At 43.8% G+C, this 19,405-nt stretch overlaps 1 protein-coding gene across 2 annotated transcripts in view; it reads right to left on the reverse strand.

Moving 5' to 3' along the window:
* The window catches only part of KNG1 (kininogen 1), a 563,217-nt gene that overhangs the window by 357,085 nt on the left and 186,727 nt on the right, over positions 1 to 19,405 (reverse strand). The gene's annotated exons all lie outside the window — the stretch shown is intronic.

The following is a 19,405-nucleotide window of genomic DNA, read 5'->3' on the forward strand; positions in this document are numbered from 1 at the left end:
TTTTTAAGGTGGTTTCCTTAATTAGGGGTGGGGGCAGGATGTGGATATCTAGGGTGATTAGCTTATGGTCAGATCTGACTAACGAGGAGTTGACTTTGGGTGTGGAACACTGGTCACTCATGTTGGTAATGACTAGGTCTAGGATATTGTTGCCCCTGTTGGGGGTGTGGATAAGTTGATCCAGGGCACTGGAATTTATGAATTCCAGAAAGCATTGAGTAAAAGAGTTGGTACGTGAGTAGTTTTCCCAGTTAATGGTGGGGTAGTTGAAATCACCCATTATTAGGGTGTTTGGTTGAACCCTAATATTTTCCAGTATATCAAGAAAAGAGGAGCTGGAATCCTGGGGCATGGTGGGGGATCTGTAGCAAACTACAGTTTGGATTGCAGTTTTGCCCAGAGTTAGTTGCACTTGGATAACCTCAGATGCATAATGCTGAGCCACTAGCCTGGGGGTGTGGATATCCTTAATGAATATGGACACATAGATATATATATGCATACATGTCTCAAAATGCATATACAAATGTATGCTGCTGATAGACCACCCATAACTGGGGCAGCATGCACAGCTGGATACAAAAGGATCCATGACACTCACATCTGCCCCCCATCTAAATAAATAAGTGAACAGTACACTGCTACAAAATCATGATAGGCCATACACAATGGCCAGACATACAACAACTTCTTAGCAAAACAACTAAAATGACTGAACAGAGCAAAGAGAAATACATCCAGCCAGTAATTCACATATGTTTATTATACTCTGATGTCTTGGTCAAAGCCTTCAAGGAGTAAAAGATTACAGCTTGCCTTAATCACAAGAAGCAATTAACACTTAATTACATAATTAAATACACAGCCTCCAATTACACTCCTCATTTAACCCCCCAAGGGATAAAGTATCACATTTAATATTAGTACATTGATTCTGTACATAACAATTGTCCTTTTATGAGTGTTTCTTCAAACTGAGGAACAGACTTATTCCAAAACAGTACCTTGGAACCCACTACTGTCCCCATGGTGAGATTTATTCAAATGTACAGCTATAGAGCTGTTTTCTTTCTTATCAGTAATATGTCTCATATGTTCTAACAACCTAGTTTTAAAACACATGTTACTCTCCCCCACATAACATACGTTACAAGGGCATCTAAGAGCATTCGAATGTACAGAATGCAACATGTTTTCCATCCTTTCCCCTCAGCAGGGATGACAGCACTAAATAATGATAGACCATTATACCTATCAACCTCTTACTATATGACATCTGGACAAAGCCTGACATAATTGGTGGACAGAGGCCCAAATACATGGCCTTATTTGAAATATTGCTGTTATACACTGAGAAAGTTGCTGGTGTTACAGGGTTTGTTGTAACATATCTTTTCTGAGGGATATAAAGTCAGAAAAACAAATGGATGTTAGCATTTACTGATTGCAATCACCAGACTATGCTACTGATTTGCCAAGGGCAATAACTATCTGGGGAACAGACCAAACATAACAGGCTAACCTGTGGCCATTATGTGGATAGCCCTACAGCTGAGAGCTATGCAGAAACAGAACTTTGTCAGACTGAAACCCATGCAGATGTAACATGTTCAGACAAACTCTGTTAAACTAGCAGTATTCCAAACATATAACAGCAATACTCACATTCTGCTCCTAAGTCTTGAACCTTCTCCACAATTTATTTGGCTTGTCTCCACAAGTCCTCTTGTAAGAGGTATTAGCTCACACACCTCCAGGATGTCTTCCTCACAGGTAAGCAAAAGGCCCGACGCCCGCATATAGGAGTGTGTTGCCATGGCATTGGCTATTTGAAGAACTACACAGCTGCTCTGTATCCAATTAGCAAGTGGGGAACACCAATTGGTGCACAGGCCATCACCTGGTCATGAGCATCACCTACAAAAGCCATGCTGCCACCTATTCAAACCAGCTTTATCCCTGTAGTACACAGAGACAGAGAGAGAAAGAAAGAAAGAAAGAAAGAAAGAAAGAAAGAAAGAAAGAAAGAAAGAAAGAAAGAAAAGCAAAACAAAAAAAAAAAAAAAACACAAACAAAAACCAGAAAGGAGAAGAAAAAAGGTAAGTGGAACATATGAGACATATTACTGATAAGAAAGAAAACAGCTCTCTTTCTATCTGTATAGCCAAGCACTTGCTCCTACAGTACTTAGCACCTTGATACAGCACTCTTGTTATAGAAAGTACCCCAAAAAAGCAAACCCCATTTCTCGGTCACCCACATCCCCCAAAACCTTTTTTAAGTTTTTCTGGCTATTCCCTTTAGCATGTCGAGGGATCAGTTGCTAATGTCCTCTCCTGCTCAGCTGGTGAACCTGGGAATATTGAGGCAATGTTACAATTGCCTCATGTACACAGACAACCCTCTCCTCCTCCCACAAAACACAAATACATGCGAGAGATGCAACTATACGGCCAAACTGGAGGCTGAGCTCTCTCAACATAGGACTGGCAAGACCAGACAGGAGGAGAAGGTAACCACACACACCATAGACCCAGTCTCACATAATACCATCACAACCTCAAATCATACACATAAACACACTAAGACATACTCGGAGGCTCTGATCAAAAATTTACCAAAACAGCAGAGACCACCAAAGCAGACACCCAAACAACTACCACCTCAGAACACAACACCTGCAACACATAGACCACACAGTCAGAGTGTCAAGCAGTCACAGCCCTTAAGGCCAAACATAATGCCAGATACACTAGTCATTGGTGACTCCATAGTCAGACACACTGACGTCCCGCTCACCAGACTGAGTAAGGAGAAGGTCACAGTAAGCTGCCTGTCGGGTGCTAGAATCCGCCACATAACGCATGCACTCAGGTCTCTCAACAGCAGGTACAAGTACGACTCAATCATTGTCTACACTGGTGTTAACGACCTGAGACGTACCTCCTTGGACTACATGAAAAGAGACATAGAGGAGCTCTCTGATTATGTAGCCCAAGCAGGTATGACCCTGACCTTGAGCAGTATCCTACCTTCACCAAGAATGATGCCACAATACAGAGATAAGATGATCAGCTTTAACAATTGGCTTAAACTCTGGTGTCATTCAAAGGGGATCCAATGTCTGTCTGCCTGGGATGACATGCTGGACAAGCCGCTGCTTCATGAGGATGGCTTGCACTTGTCACCCTGGGATTCGGATTTTGGCAAAGGCTCTTGCCACCCCATAGTGCCTTTTTAGGCAAGGCTCAAATTCTAAACCTACCACCCTAGAACACAACAAAGAAAAAAACTAAGGGTAATGCTGCTCAATGCCAGAAGTCTCAACCTCAAGATGCACACTTTCGAGGCCCTTCTCAGTATGGAAAACATCGATGTCTGTGCTGTGACAGAAACCTGGTTCAAGGCTCCTGAGAGCACCCCAGCACTATCAGGTTATACCTCATATCATGCGTTCCGCCCCAAAACCGGACAATACCAAGAAAGGAGGAAGGGTATCCATATTCATCAAGGACACCCATACCTCTAGACTGGTGGCAATGCACGATGCATGGAAACCATCCAGGTGCAATTAACCATACGGAAGAGTGCTGTGCAATTCGTAGCATGTTACAGGGCATTGCCGCAAATTCAGGAACGTCATATGGGCTTCCTGAAAACACTGGTGGGGATAAATGTATCTCGAACACCATCATACTAGGTGACTTCAACTACCCTAATATAGACTGGGAACACTACTCAAGGCCAAACACTCTAGCCCAAAAGTTCCTGGAATTCATAAACTCTAAAGCCATGCAACAACTAGTCACCATCCCCACAAGAGGAGAAAACATACTTGATCTCATCATCACGAACATGGGAGCACAATGTTCAACACCGAAGTATACCCTCACTGGTGTGATCAGATCACAAACTAATCTCGCTGCAGGTCCTCATCCGCCCCACCGAAATAAAAAGACCACAGTAAAGAACTTCTCGAAAGCCGACTTCACACTTCTAAAGACTAGTGTGGTCTCCTTTAAGGCCCTGAACCCGGTAAACATTACTCAAACCGCTGAATCACTTACAAATGCCTTCTACCAGCACCTGCAGGGCTGCATGGATCAGGCAATCCCAAGCAAAACAAAGACTCTTTGTACCAAAGGCAAGCGTCCAGTCTGGTGGACCCCAGCCATAAACAAACTCTACAACAAAAGGAGAAAGCTACTACAAGATAGAGCAAAATCCTTAAAAGGTAAGACACCGCTGATCACTATAAGTAAAAAGCTAAGAGCTCTCATAAAATCATCCAAAGCTAATTTTGAGAAAAAAATAGCTAAGGACTCTAAAGACAACCATAAGGCATTCTTCAGCTATGTCAGAAACCTAGGAGGAAACTCCCAGATATGTTCAGAATTAGTTCAAAATGATGTGAAGATTACTGATCCTACAGACATTGCCAACATACTGGCTGACAGGTTCAGTGCAAACTTCTCCCCTCCCCTAAAGGAGAGATATCTATACCAAATGATTGTAGCCCGCCAAACAACTCTAACGCCCAGGTGAGAACTGCTCCCTCCAAGGCAAAGAACACAGCATCCATGGGACCTGATGGTGTCCCGGCTGTGTGCTCCATGAACTCAACGAGGAATTAAACCCACAGTTAGGACAGCTGTTTAATCTTAGTCTCACCTCCGGATATACCCAGGAGTGGCACACAGCGACTGTGGTCCCACTCCACAAAGCGGTGCCTCCACCGACCCTGGAAATTACCGTCCCATTAGCTTGACAAGCCTTATCTGCAAAGCCATGGAGAGGATCATAATGGATCTCATAAATAAAGACATAGGGAATTTGCAGACTTTGGATCCAACCCAGTTTGGCTTTGTCAAAGGCAGATCATGCCTCTTAAACTTGGTTGACTTTTTCGAAACAGTCACCAAGGCCATTGACGAAGGAAAGGCAGTCCATACAGCCTACCTAGACCTGGCGAAGGCTTTCGATACAATACCCCACTCGGGCATCATTGATAAACTCATCAACTTAAATGTAAACCCATACATTACAAGATGGATTGCAAGCTGGCTGAGTGACAGAACCCACAGGGTCAGAGTTGCTGGTGCCATGTCAGACTCAAAGCCTGTCACAAGTGGTGTACCACAGGGCTCAGTCCTGGGCCCACTCTTGTTTGGCATCTACTTTTCTGAAGTACAAGCAAACATAGGAGAGTTATGGCTGACAAAGTTTGCAGATGACTGCAAACTGGGCGCCGTAGTTGAAAACACATCCAACACAGATATCCTTCAGAAGGGTCTCACAGAAACGGATAACTGGTGCCAGAGCTATGTCCTAAAGTTAAATGCCAAGAAATGCATAGTCATACCCTTCGGGAAAAATAAGGTCACCCCTAGCTACCATATAGGAGGCAATCCCCTGATCACAGAAGAAGTTATCAGGGACCTGGGAACCCAGGTGGACAGTAGCCTTTCATTCGACACCCATATTGCTAAAGTAGTTAGGAAGACCTTCTACATTGCCCTCCTTATCATGAAGGGATTCACATCTAGATCAAGGGAAGTCATAGTCTCCCTATACTCATCAATCATCAGACCAATGATTGAGTACAATGCCCCATTCGGAATGTATCTGACCCGACACTTGCAGCAGCTGGAGAGGCCACAAAAGTTCCTCACCAAAAGGATAAAGGGTCTCAAAAATCTGTCTTATGCTGCCCGACTGAAAGAACTCCAGTTATATTCAGTTGCTTACCGCTTGCTCAGAGGTGACCTATGCCTGACATACAAGGCCATGTCAAACCCAGATTTGATGAACATGCTTCATCTCAAAAAATCTAGATCCCTCAGAGCCACAAGGGTGGGAGACTTAAACCTCGACACGGTTATTAATAGGATGTGCTGGAGGGATAGATTCATCACCCAAAGACTCCCTATGCTGTGGAACAAAATCCCGGTCTATGTGAGGCAGAGCACCTCGCTGGCCTTGTTCAAGAGGAATCTTGACCAATGGATGGGGGATCGCAGATACACCCCAGGGGTTACCTCAGTGTCACTGCTAGACAGAGGCACAGCAAAATAAAGGGCATAGTTTCTCCAAACTAAAGGGGTGGCGTAAGCCACAAAACTATGGGCTAGGCTTATAAATGCCCTCGGGCAGATAGCCTAGTATGAACCTATGAACCTATGAACCTATGTAAACATGTAATTGAATGTAATACTTGGTCTGTAATAATGGGGAATATGATTTGGAAGAATATATGTCCCAACCAAACTTGCTGTACTAATGTCCTGCTGAACAGCTGCTATGGTCATAGCATCTGGCCTTCTCTGCAGTGGGAGAGATCATAGCCATACCTCTCGACTGTATAGATCTTCACAGAATGTCCAGATTTTCACTTCATAGTTTTTTGTCTGTTCTTCCTGAAATCTATGCATTTCTGGCAAATAGCTGAGGATTGAAGTACTAAAGTAATGACAAACACATGAGTTTATGACTCCACATCTTTATGAATATTCACAGTAATGCAAAATATATTATTCTACAAACTTCCTAAGTTTGTAACAGGAGTGTTTAAAGTATGTCCCTATTTATCTCCCCATCATTTTAGGCTGTGCCCAGATGTGATGCTCTAAGTGGTTGCAAGGTAGGATCACAGCACAGGAGCCTGACTCACCCTGGGAAAGGACAGCTCACATATGACAACTGCTGGGGTGTCTGTCAAACAGTTGTGACTGTGCCACTGCTAGGCCAGTTAATGGGATGTTGTTCATATCCATATGTTACCTGTGAATATGAGTATGATACATGTTTGTCTTGTAAATCTAAGAGACCTATATAGGGCATGTACATAGTAAAGTACTGTTGCAGACATGTGTGTTGAACTGCATGTGATATATTAATAGTATTCAACTGTACAGTGTTCTGCTGTACAATAAGCACATTTGTGACTGATATCTGTAGTCACATACACATATACCTGTGTTATGTCAGCCAAACCATTGGCAAGTCTGTGAGCAATGACAATGTAACATAATAGCCTACTTATGACTGTTGGACATCTTCCAGGTTATCACAGTGATGTCAAAGCTTACTGTGCAATCAACTTACTAATGTATGGTGCATGTATATTAATACAGCATCAATATTTATGTCCCTTTTGTCACCCATTTATGTGTGCCATTGTCCAGATGTCCTGCTATAACAGGTTGAAAAGTATGATTGAGCAGCAAGACTGTAAATACAGTGTGCCATACTAACATAGAACAGAAATTTATACCAGGTATCTCCTGAGTACATGTATGTATGCATATGTTCAGCTGGAAGACACAAAACTAATAACATGGGTTTCAAGCAGTCAGGTACATAAGTTGTGAATGTTTCACATGTGTGTAATATCAGTGCCAGTGCATACAACAGACATAAATGTGTACAGCTACTGGTTGTTGCATTTCCCTGACACTGATATGGGTACTACAGTAGCCATGATTATCAGGCAGTAATCGGAGAAGTGTCCAACTGTGTTATGACCCTCTGTCCATGCCTGCAACTAACAGCTATATCAACACCTATATACAGTGGATATCACAAGTGTACACACCCCTGTTGGAATGCCAGGTTTGTGTGCTGTATGACAATGAGACCACAGAAAACCATTTCATAATGGTTCTCATCTTGAATATGACCTATAAATTCTAAAATTCCATTGAAAAACAAAGAAAGATGTTTCTAGGAAGGTGAGCAACTATTGCTAAGTGAAGATGTGCCATGATGTTAGAGTCCAAACCAAGATGAATGAATGCTGTAAGCATCTCAAGAGGTGCATACACAACATATCAGTTTAAGGGTGTGCACACTCATTCAACTGGCTTATTGTACTGATTATTATTTCCTATGTTTTCACAGATCAGATTGTTACGTTTTCAATTGAATTGTACAGGCTATATGTCACATTAAAGGTGGGAATTGTTTTGAAATGAGTTATTGTGGTGTCATGTTTCAATTGCACAAATGCCAGGCATTGTAACAGGAGTGTGTACACTTTATATCCACTGTAGCTATATGGACTCAGCAGTACCTGACCTGTATAACCAGCCTCCACGAAGGTAGCGTAATCCCCTTTGGTGGACAGCAACAATACACGAACCACATTATAGGTTGCTATATTGACTGTACAGGGACACATAGGTGCAGGAAACAACTTGCAAGCAAGACCACCTCTATCTCAGCAAGCATGTAAGTTCACAGGTGACTTCTTGTAAGGCTGACTATGACTACACATCAGACATATCCACACCACCAAGGACAAGTGCAACAGTGTCTCCACATATGTTGTCAGTCTTAGAGGCAACAACATAATTCACCCTGTACTGGGGGTAAAGCACACATCATACACACATGCCATGGATATAGGCAACCTGCATCAGACAGGTTAGGTGGGAACATTGCCACCCTGTCCACCCCAGTTGTATAGGGGGATATGCACATCAACCACACTCCTCCCCTCAACAATGGTGAGCATGTACATACTGCCTACTGATGGTAACAACAGCAAATTTCCATGGGGCATAATAACATCACTGTCTGCCTCCTACATGAACTCAGGCATATGCTCACAGCTCCATCACACACCACAGGCAAACACAGACCTGTCAACATCCACACACCATCCACATGGAAGATGGCCACTGCCATCCCTCTACACAGAAATGAGTGGAGAATAGAGGATTATTCAATTAAGTGTCCATCATTGGGGGGAATAAGATAGCTCAGGGCCAGGAGTGTAATGCAAGCTGCTATAGCCATGATAGATTGTAGGGTTATGGTGTAGTTTGGATTATTTGCAAGTAATATCCACTGTTGATGTGCAATTTGACAACCGTATGTGGTCCTGTGACCTATTTTCCTGTTTATGCTTTCCGGGTAACATGCAGAGGGGTTGCCTACCAGCATTCTCTGTTGGGGAAACTGACATAATCACCCAACATGTGATTGAACATTATGGCCTGTTATTTGGATGGAGAGCGCAAGATGTGGGGGAGAGGACCGCCCTGTGGAGCAATCTGGTCCACAGGGTAAATGATGCCGGCCTGCACAGCAGAACTTATGAGCAGGTGTGGCATCGGGCAACCAAACTCATCCACCATGCCTGTCAATGGGCTGCTGCTGTAGTGAAGGTACCGGCTAGCCACAGGTGGGGGCCCAGCCATCCAGCCCCCACTGACACCTACCAAGGAGCTCCTTGCCAACCTTGCAGCACCCGCCCAATGCACAAGCACGAAGCTGAGGAAAGCACTGTGGAGTTGGGTTGCACCCACACACTGGACGAGGAGCGTGCAAGTAAGGCCCCAGTGCACATTACTAGAACACTGTTGCTTATCCATTTCTATCTGTATACTATCTACATGCATGTGTTAGATGAGATAGTAGGTCTTGCTGGTGTTTAGCAATGCAAAGACGTGTACATCTATGGTGATGGCCAACATATTTTGTAGTATTGGGGGTTGTACTGTTAATGTGCTGAAATGCTGCTTCTACCCTGTACCAAGGCCACATCAGTAGCTACTGACATTACCTCTCTCCCACAACTCTTTAAGTCCCTTTGGTATATAACTGGGACAGCAGCCTGTAGTTGGTGAGTATGGAATCGTTTTGTTGAGGTTTGCCAATACACCAAACATGTTAAGCCCATGCTATTTGCCATGCACATATTTATCACACCTACCCATAATGCATGATGTACATGTTCAGTTTTGTTGGTATTAACTACACTGTATCACAGTGGTCAGCATGGTGTCATACCTGAGAGGTATGTAAGATTCCTCCAGTATACCTCACAACCTGTCAGTGCAAGATGTGTGGACAGACACAAACAAAATGGTGGGACAAATGGGCTACAGTAGGGACATGTATGCATCTTTACCCTTATACAGTGGATACAACAGTGTACACACACACCTATGAAGGTGGCAAGTGTTCCTGATATATACAATGACAGACCACAATAATACATTCTACACCTTTTAGAACATGTAATGTGATCCTAACATTAACAGTTAATGTCTAAAATAGCATTATATGTTAGTGAAACAAATATGGGGTATACACACCTTACAAAACACTGGATGCATATATGTGCACACACTCAAAATAACATATTGTGGAGGCAGTGTGTGATGTACTGACAGCATTCATTCTACTTGACTACATGCCTGCAATCAAGTACAGGGCCTCAATGTCACACCAAGTAATGGTCTGCTGTCCAAGAAATATGTTCATGACATTCCCTCAGTTGCCTGCAACAGAAGCAGCCATGGATTAGACACATCTTACAAAGCATCAAAGGGATCCCACATCTGAAATGTAGTAGTCAGGAGTAGGGAAAAAAACATTACCTCACCATTGCATATACCATGGAAAACAGTGCAGACAGTGATCTAGAGGTGTATTAAATATGGGACAACAGTGATGTTGAAAAGAACCAAATGCCCATCCAAAACAGATGACAAGACATGTAGACAAATGGTCAGGGAGGCTGCCAGGAGACATGCAGCAACACTGAGGGAGTTAGTATTCATAGAGATATGTGTGGTGCACAAGCAATACCTCACTTCTTGTTAGGGCCACCATCCCCAACTTCAAGCTTGCTGGTGCCAGTGTACATCCTTAGGGTTGCTGTTCATTAGCTGGAACTAGGCCTGTAGACATGGTAGAGGGAATTGCGACCACTGCAAAATAACACTCACGTGTGGCCCACAGTTGTCATGCATCTGCAATAAGGCTGAGGGTTGGGAAGGGTTACAGCTTCAAACACAACAGTGAACTGAAGCATGCATACAAAGTTAGCTAAGAATGACTATATCTCAACACATTCAAGGTTATGAATTGGCCCAGACATAACCCAGACTCAACAGCAATAGTAAAGCCCCTGTGTGATCTCCAAGGGCTGTGCACATGAGCTGGTTTTGCAATCTGGCAGAGTTGGGGGACCTTTGTAGGGAAGACAGACCAAATAATGCCAAGTCAAGATGTGCCATGCTAGTATGCCCCTTACCAGGAGTAGTGACTGCTGTAGTTCACTTAGGTGCTTCAACAAACCATTGGTTTGAGGGTGTTCACACTTATGCAACCCCCATATTGTATGCTTTCCATTCAGTATCCTCACGTCTAACACATTTGTTTGATTCTTGATTGGATTGCACAGGTCATATGTCACATAGGTGTGCGTAATGTTTTCAAATGCAGTACTGTGGCCCCATTTCATATTGTAGAAGAGGCTGACATGTCAACAGGTGTGTGTACTCTCCTCATATCCACATTAAGCTTTGAAGGTCATTGGTGTAACCAGATTTTATTGCACATACATGGCACTGCTGATGAGATCTGCAAGTCAAGTGTCAGTCATTAATAAATGACATCAGTCCTCATATCATCCCAGTTATGTGTCAGACAAACACATAGGGGTTGTGAGGAACAGAGCAAGCATAACCGTCAGACATCTACACATTCAGAAATGATTTGTACAGTTGTGAGGTATGGTCTACAGTAGATGCCAGTGTGCTATACAGGTGCACAGCATTAAAGTGTACATTTAATCTGCTAACACGATTCATGCATCCCAGAGATATATTTTGTTAGTAAGAGGGATTAAGAATGGCTGCAATGCATGATGTTAAGTGCCATGTGTCATGCATGTGAACAGATGGGTAATGTGAGGTCTGTGTAATCTCTTTGTGTAAGTAAACCATAATGTGCAGGTATTACTTTACATATATTGCCTTCTTCTCACAGGTGGCGATGTGGGTCGGGGTCCCTCACATGGGGAAGCCAATGTCAGTGTCTCTGCAGACTCTGACAATGATGATAGGCATAGTGAGGCACAGGCAGGGTTGTCAGGGGCTAATCTGTGCCATTTGTTGGCATCACACTTTTTTCCATCCCATCCCTGCACACAGTCACAATGCCCACATATACCCCATCACCAGTGGCCATAGATGAGGGACAGTTGGCGGGTGGTGGCATGGGATGGGAAAGTGTGGTGACTATGGCAAATTTGTCTGTAGACACCAGCCATAGCGAGATAACAGGTGAGGTCCTATGCAGGTGGACGGACAGGGGTGGTCATAGAAGGACTGCTGCCTGTCATGCCCCTGCCACAAGTGCCACAGCAGGTGTCACCAGACACATTTTTGGACCATCATGGAGGCACAGGCATGTATGGACCATTACACTAGAGATGATCTGAGGCTCTAGAGGGCTACTCTACATGATGTATGTGACAACATCTGTGATCTTGCTGATGCCCACAGTTATTATGCAGAGGTCATAGATAGACGGTTGGGTGAGATGGTGGCAATCCTCGACTGTGGGATGTCTGTGCTAGAGGATGTGGTGGGAGTAGGGCATCGGCCACATGGATGTGGGACAGCACCATGAACAGCTGAGGGTCTACATGTCCATGCAACATCTCACTCCCGTTCCCATAGTGGCACTACCAGCAGCTTCACTGCAAGGGGGATGCTGTCCACACCATGAAGCAGCAGGCCATGGACACATGGTCCTGGCTGTTCCCAACAGGGATGCGGATCCAGCAGACAATTGTCATCATCAAGGGAGAGTACCATATCTGGCATTCTGCCTGGTGGTGCCCATGCAACCCCTGGCAGGCCCAGTTCCCATGTCCCTGGCTGGACACAGTGAACTGTACACCCTGCCATGTACAGGCCGCAGCTGTCCAACATACCCCCGTATAGGGCAGCCACATGGCAAAACTGTGTGCATCCATACACACACATACATCACCATCACAGCTAGGGCACCTCCATACATACACACACCACCTCTGCATGGCCCATTTAATAAACAATCCCCTAACCCATATACATGATGTCAACCAAATGGATCAGCCTAGGTCTCTGGCAAACCCACACCACACCCTGTGCTTATGATGATATCTGTGCCACATCCCTATCATTCATACTATCAGTGCAGGGACATGCTAAATTGGTTCTGATGCACAGGATGAATGTACTACAGTTTAGCAATGTAATTATTTTTAAAGTGTCAGGGTGTGTAGCTGTCCAGCCATGCTGCATTATTGCTGTTAGTAACACTGACCAAATGTGTTTTCCCACAATGCATTCTGTTTTTGTTCTAGGTGTCTGTGTTTCAGGAGGATGTTGGCCTGCTGTCCTTTCCCCTTTACAAGGGATGTGGCAGTGTGGTAACACATTGAATGTGTCATATCCAGGGCACAGCTGAACACAAGTAACAGGTCTGTGTAACAGTTATTGCATGTGCCACATGGCTGATAGGTCCGAGGGATGTATACAGGTAAGTACATGGTGGCTGATGTAAGTGGCTCTTGTACAGTGGACAATGGTAAGTGTGCTGGGTATCACACACCCAAAGTTTGTGAATAACACACACACAGAGGCTTTTGTGTTGATGCAACACACAGAGTACTGTTCACATGAATATACTTCTCTTTGTAGAGAACTCATTTTTGCAAATGTAATTCTAGCAAGACCGAATTGCCAAAACCTCAAATCACTTAATAATCAATTTCACTGAAAATAGTAGTGGCAGGGTATATGTCCTGTTCCCCACTGTAGTGCAATCCTGGGGTTGGTATAAATAGTTGTGGTGGTGTGGGGGGCACAGCCCCCCACATTGGAGGGTATGGGGTGGTGTAGACCCACACCTAGTTAGATTAACAACTACTTATCACCTTAACTTACTCAACAGTATAACAGCACACTATGCGTGGGAATACGCACAACACTACCCCCAGTGTGGGGGGCTGCACCCCCAATGACCACCACCAACTATATATAATAACTCCAGCATTGCTGTACAGCTGTACAGTGGGGAAAAGGGCATTTACACTGCCAGTATTAGTTTTGCTGAAATGAGATTCCACAGGATGATTCATTTGCAGTTTTAGCTTTTTCCAATTTGGTCTCAGTCAAATGAGCACCTGGGAAATGGTTTTACTGCACACTGAAGTAGATCCCTTCACACACACACACACACACACACACACACACACACACACACACACACACACACACACACACACACACACACACACACACACACACACACTTGTCAACACTGAGATTAGAACCCCTACCTATGTAGTTATTGCTATTAATGTGTTCTGCCTTAATTGCACACACCACAGAGCTTGCAGTGTGAGGTGTGTTCTGAGGTTCCTGTAAAGTGGACTACATCACCAGGCCTTGTACAATATGTCAAGGAGGATGTACTGGGTGTGAATAGACACAACATACTATAACATACTGACTGACATATACACATTGACAAACACATACAGTCATACACACATTTGACACACCTGTGTTTAGCAGCCCTGACTATCCTGTCAGTCAGGGGATACTGTTACATAGTTCATGCACACAGCACAGGTCTTATTGGGCTGAAGATGATTGTCAGATAATTGTGAGGTTGATGAAGACAGCAGATCATATACAGTGGACCTTGGGACATGTAGTGGGAATGCCACTGTCTAAAATGTTAGAGCCACCCTCCAAGTGGACATAGTACTCACTTAAACACAGGATACTTACTGTACTGACACACACATGTTCACAGATTTGGACTTCCTCATATTAGAACCCCCTGGCTATGTAGTTGTTGCTACTACAGTTTCACACCTTTACTGCACGCAACACAGACAGTAAGGTGATGACTGCTCCATGGCTCCTGTACTGTGGCCAACATCACCAGCCTTTGTACAGTATGGCAATGTGCAGTGTATGTGTGGAGACTAAGCCCTCACAAAACTGCCTTAATCACTCTGTATCCAAAAGTCCTTGTTCTGCCTAGCAACAAAATTAACAGCCCTTGCAGATCATGAATCCAGGCCCTGCACACTATAGTCAAAGCAATTTACCAGTAAGCCATCTCAGATGTATGATTTTAGGATGTTTTCTCAAACATACCCTACTTTACAGCCAGTTTACAATAGGGACGAGACACTGTGCAATTAGGAAGGACTGGTATCTACAAATATATATATCTGAAAAAGAACATATACATAGAGAAAGAGATAGATATTTTAGATATGTATGGAGATACATATATGTGTATAACAATATATAGATATATTACCAATAAATATTGGTGTGTGTGTGTGTGTGTGTGTGTGTGTATCTATCTATCTATCTATCTATCTATATATATATATATATGTGTGTGTGTGTGTGTGTGTATGTATATATATATATATATATATATATATATATATATATATATATATATATATGCATACATGTCTCAGAATATATCTGCATACATGTCTCAAAATGCCCATACAAACATATGCTGCTGATAGACCACACATAACTGGGGCAGCATGCACAGTTGGATACAAAAGAACCCATGACACTCACATCTGCCCCCCCCCCACAGTCCAAATAAATAAGTGAAGAGTACACTGCTACAACATCATGACAGTCCATACACAATGGCCAGACATATAACAGCCTCTTAGCAAAACAACTAAAATGATTGAACCATCCAGTAATTTGCAAACTGGCATAAACTCTTCATATGCCTTATTCTTAGTCTTTGCCACCTCTCTTTGCCATGCACCTCATCTCCTCACACTCCTGTCTACTTTCCCCATCTGACAGTCCCACTCCTTCTTCCCCATCCTCTTTCTCTGTATACTGTCTTGTACTTCCTCAGTCTACTGCCACACATGTCACACCAAGCACCTTTCTAGCCATCTCTCATAGTAGCTCTGCTGTACGTCACCAGATATGTGGTAAATTGACAGTGCCACCCAGTGTCTGTCTTAAACCTTCTTTGAATTCCACCTCACAATCACCCTTTTCCAATTCACAGTGTGATCCTTGCTGCTGAACGCACACTCTTGATCACCATCATCCTGCAGACCAACATTTCATGCAGCCTAAATACACTTTTCCCTTCACCACTTTACAATCTTCAATCTCCTTTAAACTGGCCCTCCTACATTAGATATATTTCACTTGTGTGTATCTTACTACAGTCTTGTAACTCACCCTATGCTCCTCCCTTGTGTTATAGTACCTATCCACCACGGCCATGTCCATCTGTTTTGCAAACCCCACTACAATCTCACCATCTACATTCCTTTTAACACCATGCATCCCCATCACTTCCACAGAACCTCTGTTCCCTTCATCAACATGTCCATTGACATCTGCTGCAGTGACCACTCTGTCACCCTTGGGTACAGTCATCATCACATCATACAAATGACTTCACATTTCTCTTTGTCATCCATCACACAACCAAGTTGTCTAGCATATGAGCCCTCACCAACCTTGGGCCACACACACCAGTACAACACCAGGGTACAGAGGGCAACATGTTAGAGGTGGGTGGCACCCACACAATGGACAGGGAGCGTGCAGGTAAGGGCCCAGTGGGGATTAGTACACTAATGTTTCAGACATACATGCATCTGTATTATATCTACATCCATGTGTTAGGTCTGATTGCAGTTGTAGATGGAGTTTTCTAATGCACAGAGGTACACAACTATGGTGAGGACAGAACATTGTATATTATTGGGGTTAGTACTGTAAATGTGCAAACATACTGCATCCATCCTGTACCAAGACCACATGTGAGTCTGCTGACAATACCTCCCTCTCACAACTACCTAGGACCCCCTGGTCTGCATATGGGACAGCAGCCTGAAGCTGGTGAGTATGACATTGTTCTGTTGTTGCCTGGCAATACCCCAGGCATGTGAAGGGCATGCTATTTGCAATATACACAACTATCAGTAATAACTATATTGCTTTATGTGCATGTTCACTTATGGTGGAGTTAACTGCATCACAGTGGTCACCACTGGGGCCTATCTGATGTGAATTCAACATTCCTGTAGCATACCTCACAACTTGTCAGTGCCAAGATGTCTGCACAGAGGCCAGAAAAATGGGCTGGACAAACAGCCTAAGATAGGGACATGTGTGACACATTAGTGGCATACAGTGTATATAAATTGTGTACACACCCCTGTTAAGATGCAAGGTGTATGTGTTACATACAAATTAGGACCACAATATATCAGTCCACACCTCTTCCAGCCTTTAATGTGACCCATAACATGAACAGTTCACTTATAAAACCAAGCATCTGGACTCATGTATTGCACCTACAAGGCTGGCCACCTGTGAGGGTGGCAGACATCATATCAGCATGATGTGTCACTCAGGTATGATACCTCATGCTGCCATATGCGTCAGTACACTCACTGTGGCCTATTTGGCTGCAGTATCACATACATGGACATTGTTAAGGTGCACAGACCACTTCCAACCATATATAGGTTGCAAACATCTGGATATTCCAGGCACATCTGTACAGAGGACTGTACAATGTTTTAACTTGCTGCATGTGATGGCAGCAGGAGGTGGTCACCAGCCATGTATGGTATGCACATCAAAATGGTATAAGCCACACAAGATATGATACTCACACTCACACACACACACACACACACACACACACACACACACACACACACACACACACACACACACACACACACACACACACACACAGAGTTGCCAGTATTGGGATTAGAACTACTGCCTATCTAGTTATTTCTACTATAGTGCTACGCAGTTATCAGGTGAACCACAGAGCTTATACATTTCCACTAAGTCCATAGTTACTTCTGGATGACATCAACAGAACTACTAAATTGGAGTGAGGGAAAGTGTAAAAGGTAGTACACAGGTCAAAAATGGTATAACCCACACACTACATGATTCCCACAGAAACACATCCAAACAGTTGCCATGAGGGAGATTAGAACTCCTGCCTATCTAGTTATTTCTACTATAGTGCTACTCAGTTATCAGATGTGGCACAGAGCTTATACATTTTCACCTAGTCCAAAGGTACTTCTAAGGTGGATGACATCAACAGGACTACTAGATTGGGGTGAGGGGAAGTGTGAAGGGTGGTACACAAGTCAAAAATGGTATAAGCCAGACAGTACATGAGTCACACACACACTTGCCACTATTGGAATTACAACTCCTGCCTATCTAGTTATGTCTACTACAGTGTTACACAGTTACTGCACATGCTACAGAGCTTACTGAACTTTCATATGGCCAAAGCTGCTGATAACTGCACAGCTGAGGTAAAGTATTACAGGAGGCAGAACTTCTGCCTTCAGTTCCACCCTTACAATGTGCTAGTTGTTTCTGTCTTGCACTTCAAATAGCATTATGGCTTGGCACTTCACCAGGTTATTGTATCAATAAGTGTAGCACACCTGGGAGCCATCAGCATTACTCGTTCATCACAGAAGTAGCTCCAGTACTTACTAGTTATGTCCACCCCTCCTGGCATGATTGAATGGCAGTTTTCTGTGCTTTCACCCATTAACCTCGTGCACTTGTCCATTTTGAGGCACTGTTGCAACTGCCTTATGTACACAGACAACCCTCCCCTTTAAACTCCAAACACTCAGACCTGTGAGAGTTACTCGTATATCATCCAGTGTGGACATATGCACTCTCCAGCAAAGACTGGACTAGCAGGTCAAGAGGATATGATCAACACCTGCACCACACCATGTGGAACACAGAGCTCACCATGACACCCACTTTGACAGCCATGACATACAGTGAAAATCCACAAACCCACCTTCCCAGAGGCACTCAATGGACATTTACACAAACAGCACAGACCAGCAAGACAGACACCCACTCAGACACCACACATGGCACATGCCAAGGGACACATATTTAATCTACACAGTGTGCCCATCAACCTAAGCTCCTAAGGCTAACCACCTTGCACAATACAGTGATCATGGGTAACTCAATACTGAGGAACCCACATATTCCACTCACTAAGTTGAATATGGAGCAGGTAGCAGCCAAATATCTATCACATGCCAGCATCCAACACATGACACAGCCAGTCATGGCACTCCACAACAACTACCAGTATCACTCTGTATCCATGTGGTTGTGAATGACCTGGGACACACCTCCCTGGACTACATGACAAGAGACATGGTTGAACTCTCTAATTATTTGGTCCAGGCAGGTGTGACAGTAGCCCTAAGCAGTATACCACCATCACCCAGAATGATGCTGCAGTACTATCATGACTGACTGCAACATTGGCTTACATGTTTTGTGTCATTCTCAGGGGATCCAGTATCTCTCTGCTTGGGATGACATGATTGACAGAACTCAATGACTTGCCACAGATGTCCTACATCTCTCAGCTCTGGGTTTCTAGGTACTGGCTTAGTGTCTTGCCACCCCTATAATGCCTTATTAGGCAGTGTTCCTAATGTAATTACCACCATAACAGCTAGACATGTATGCAATCTGAGGGTCATACTGCTCAACAGTA

The sequence above is a fragment of the Protopterus annectens genome, chromosome 4.part1 (assembly GCF_019279795.1).
Source record: "Protopterus annectens isolate FY-2018-M chromosome 4.part1, PAN1.0, whole genome shotgun sequence".
Taxonomy (NCBI): domain Eukaryota; kingdom Metazoa; phylum Chordata; order Ceratodontiformes; family Protopteridae; genus Protopterus; species Protopterus annectens.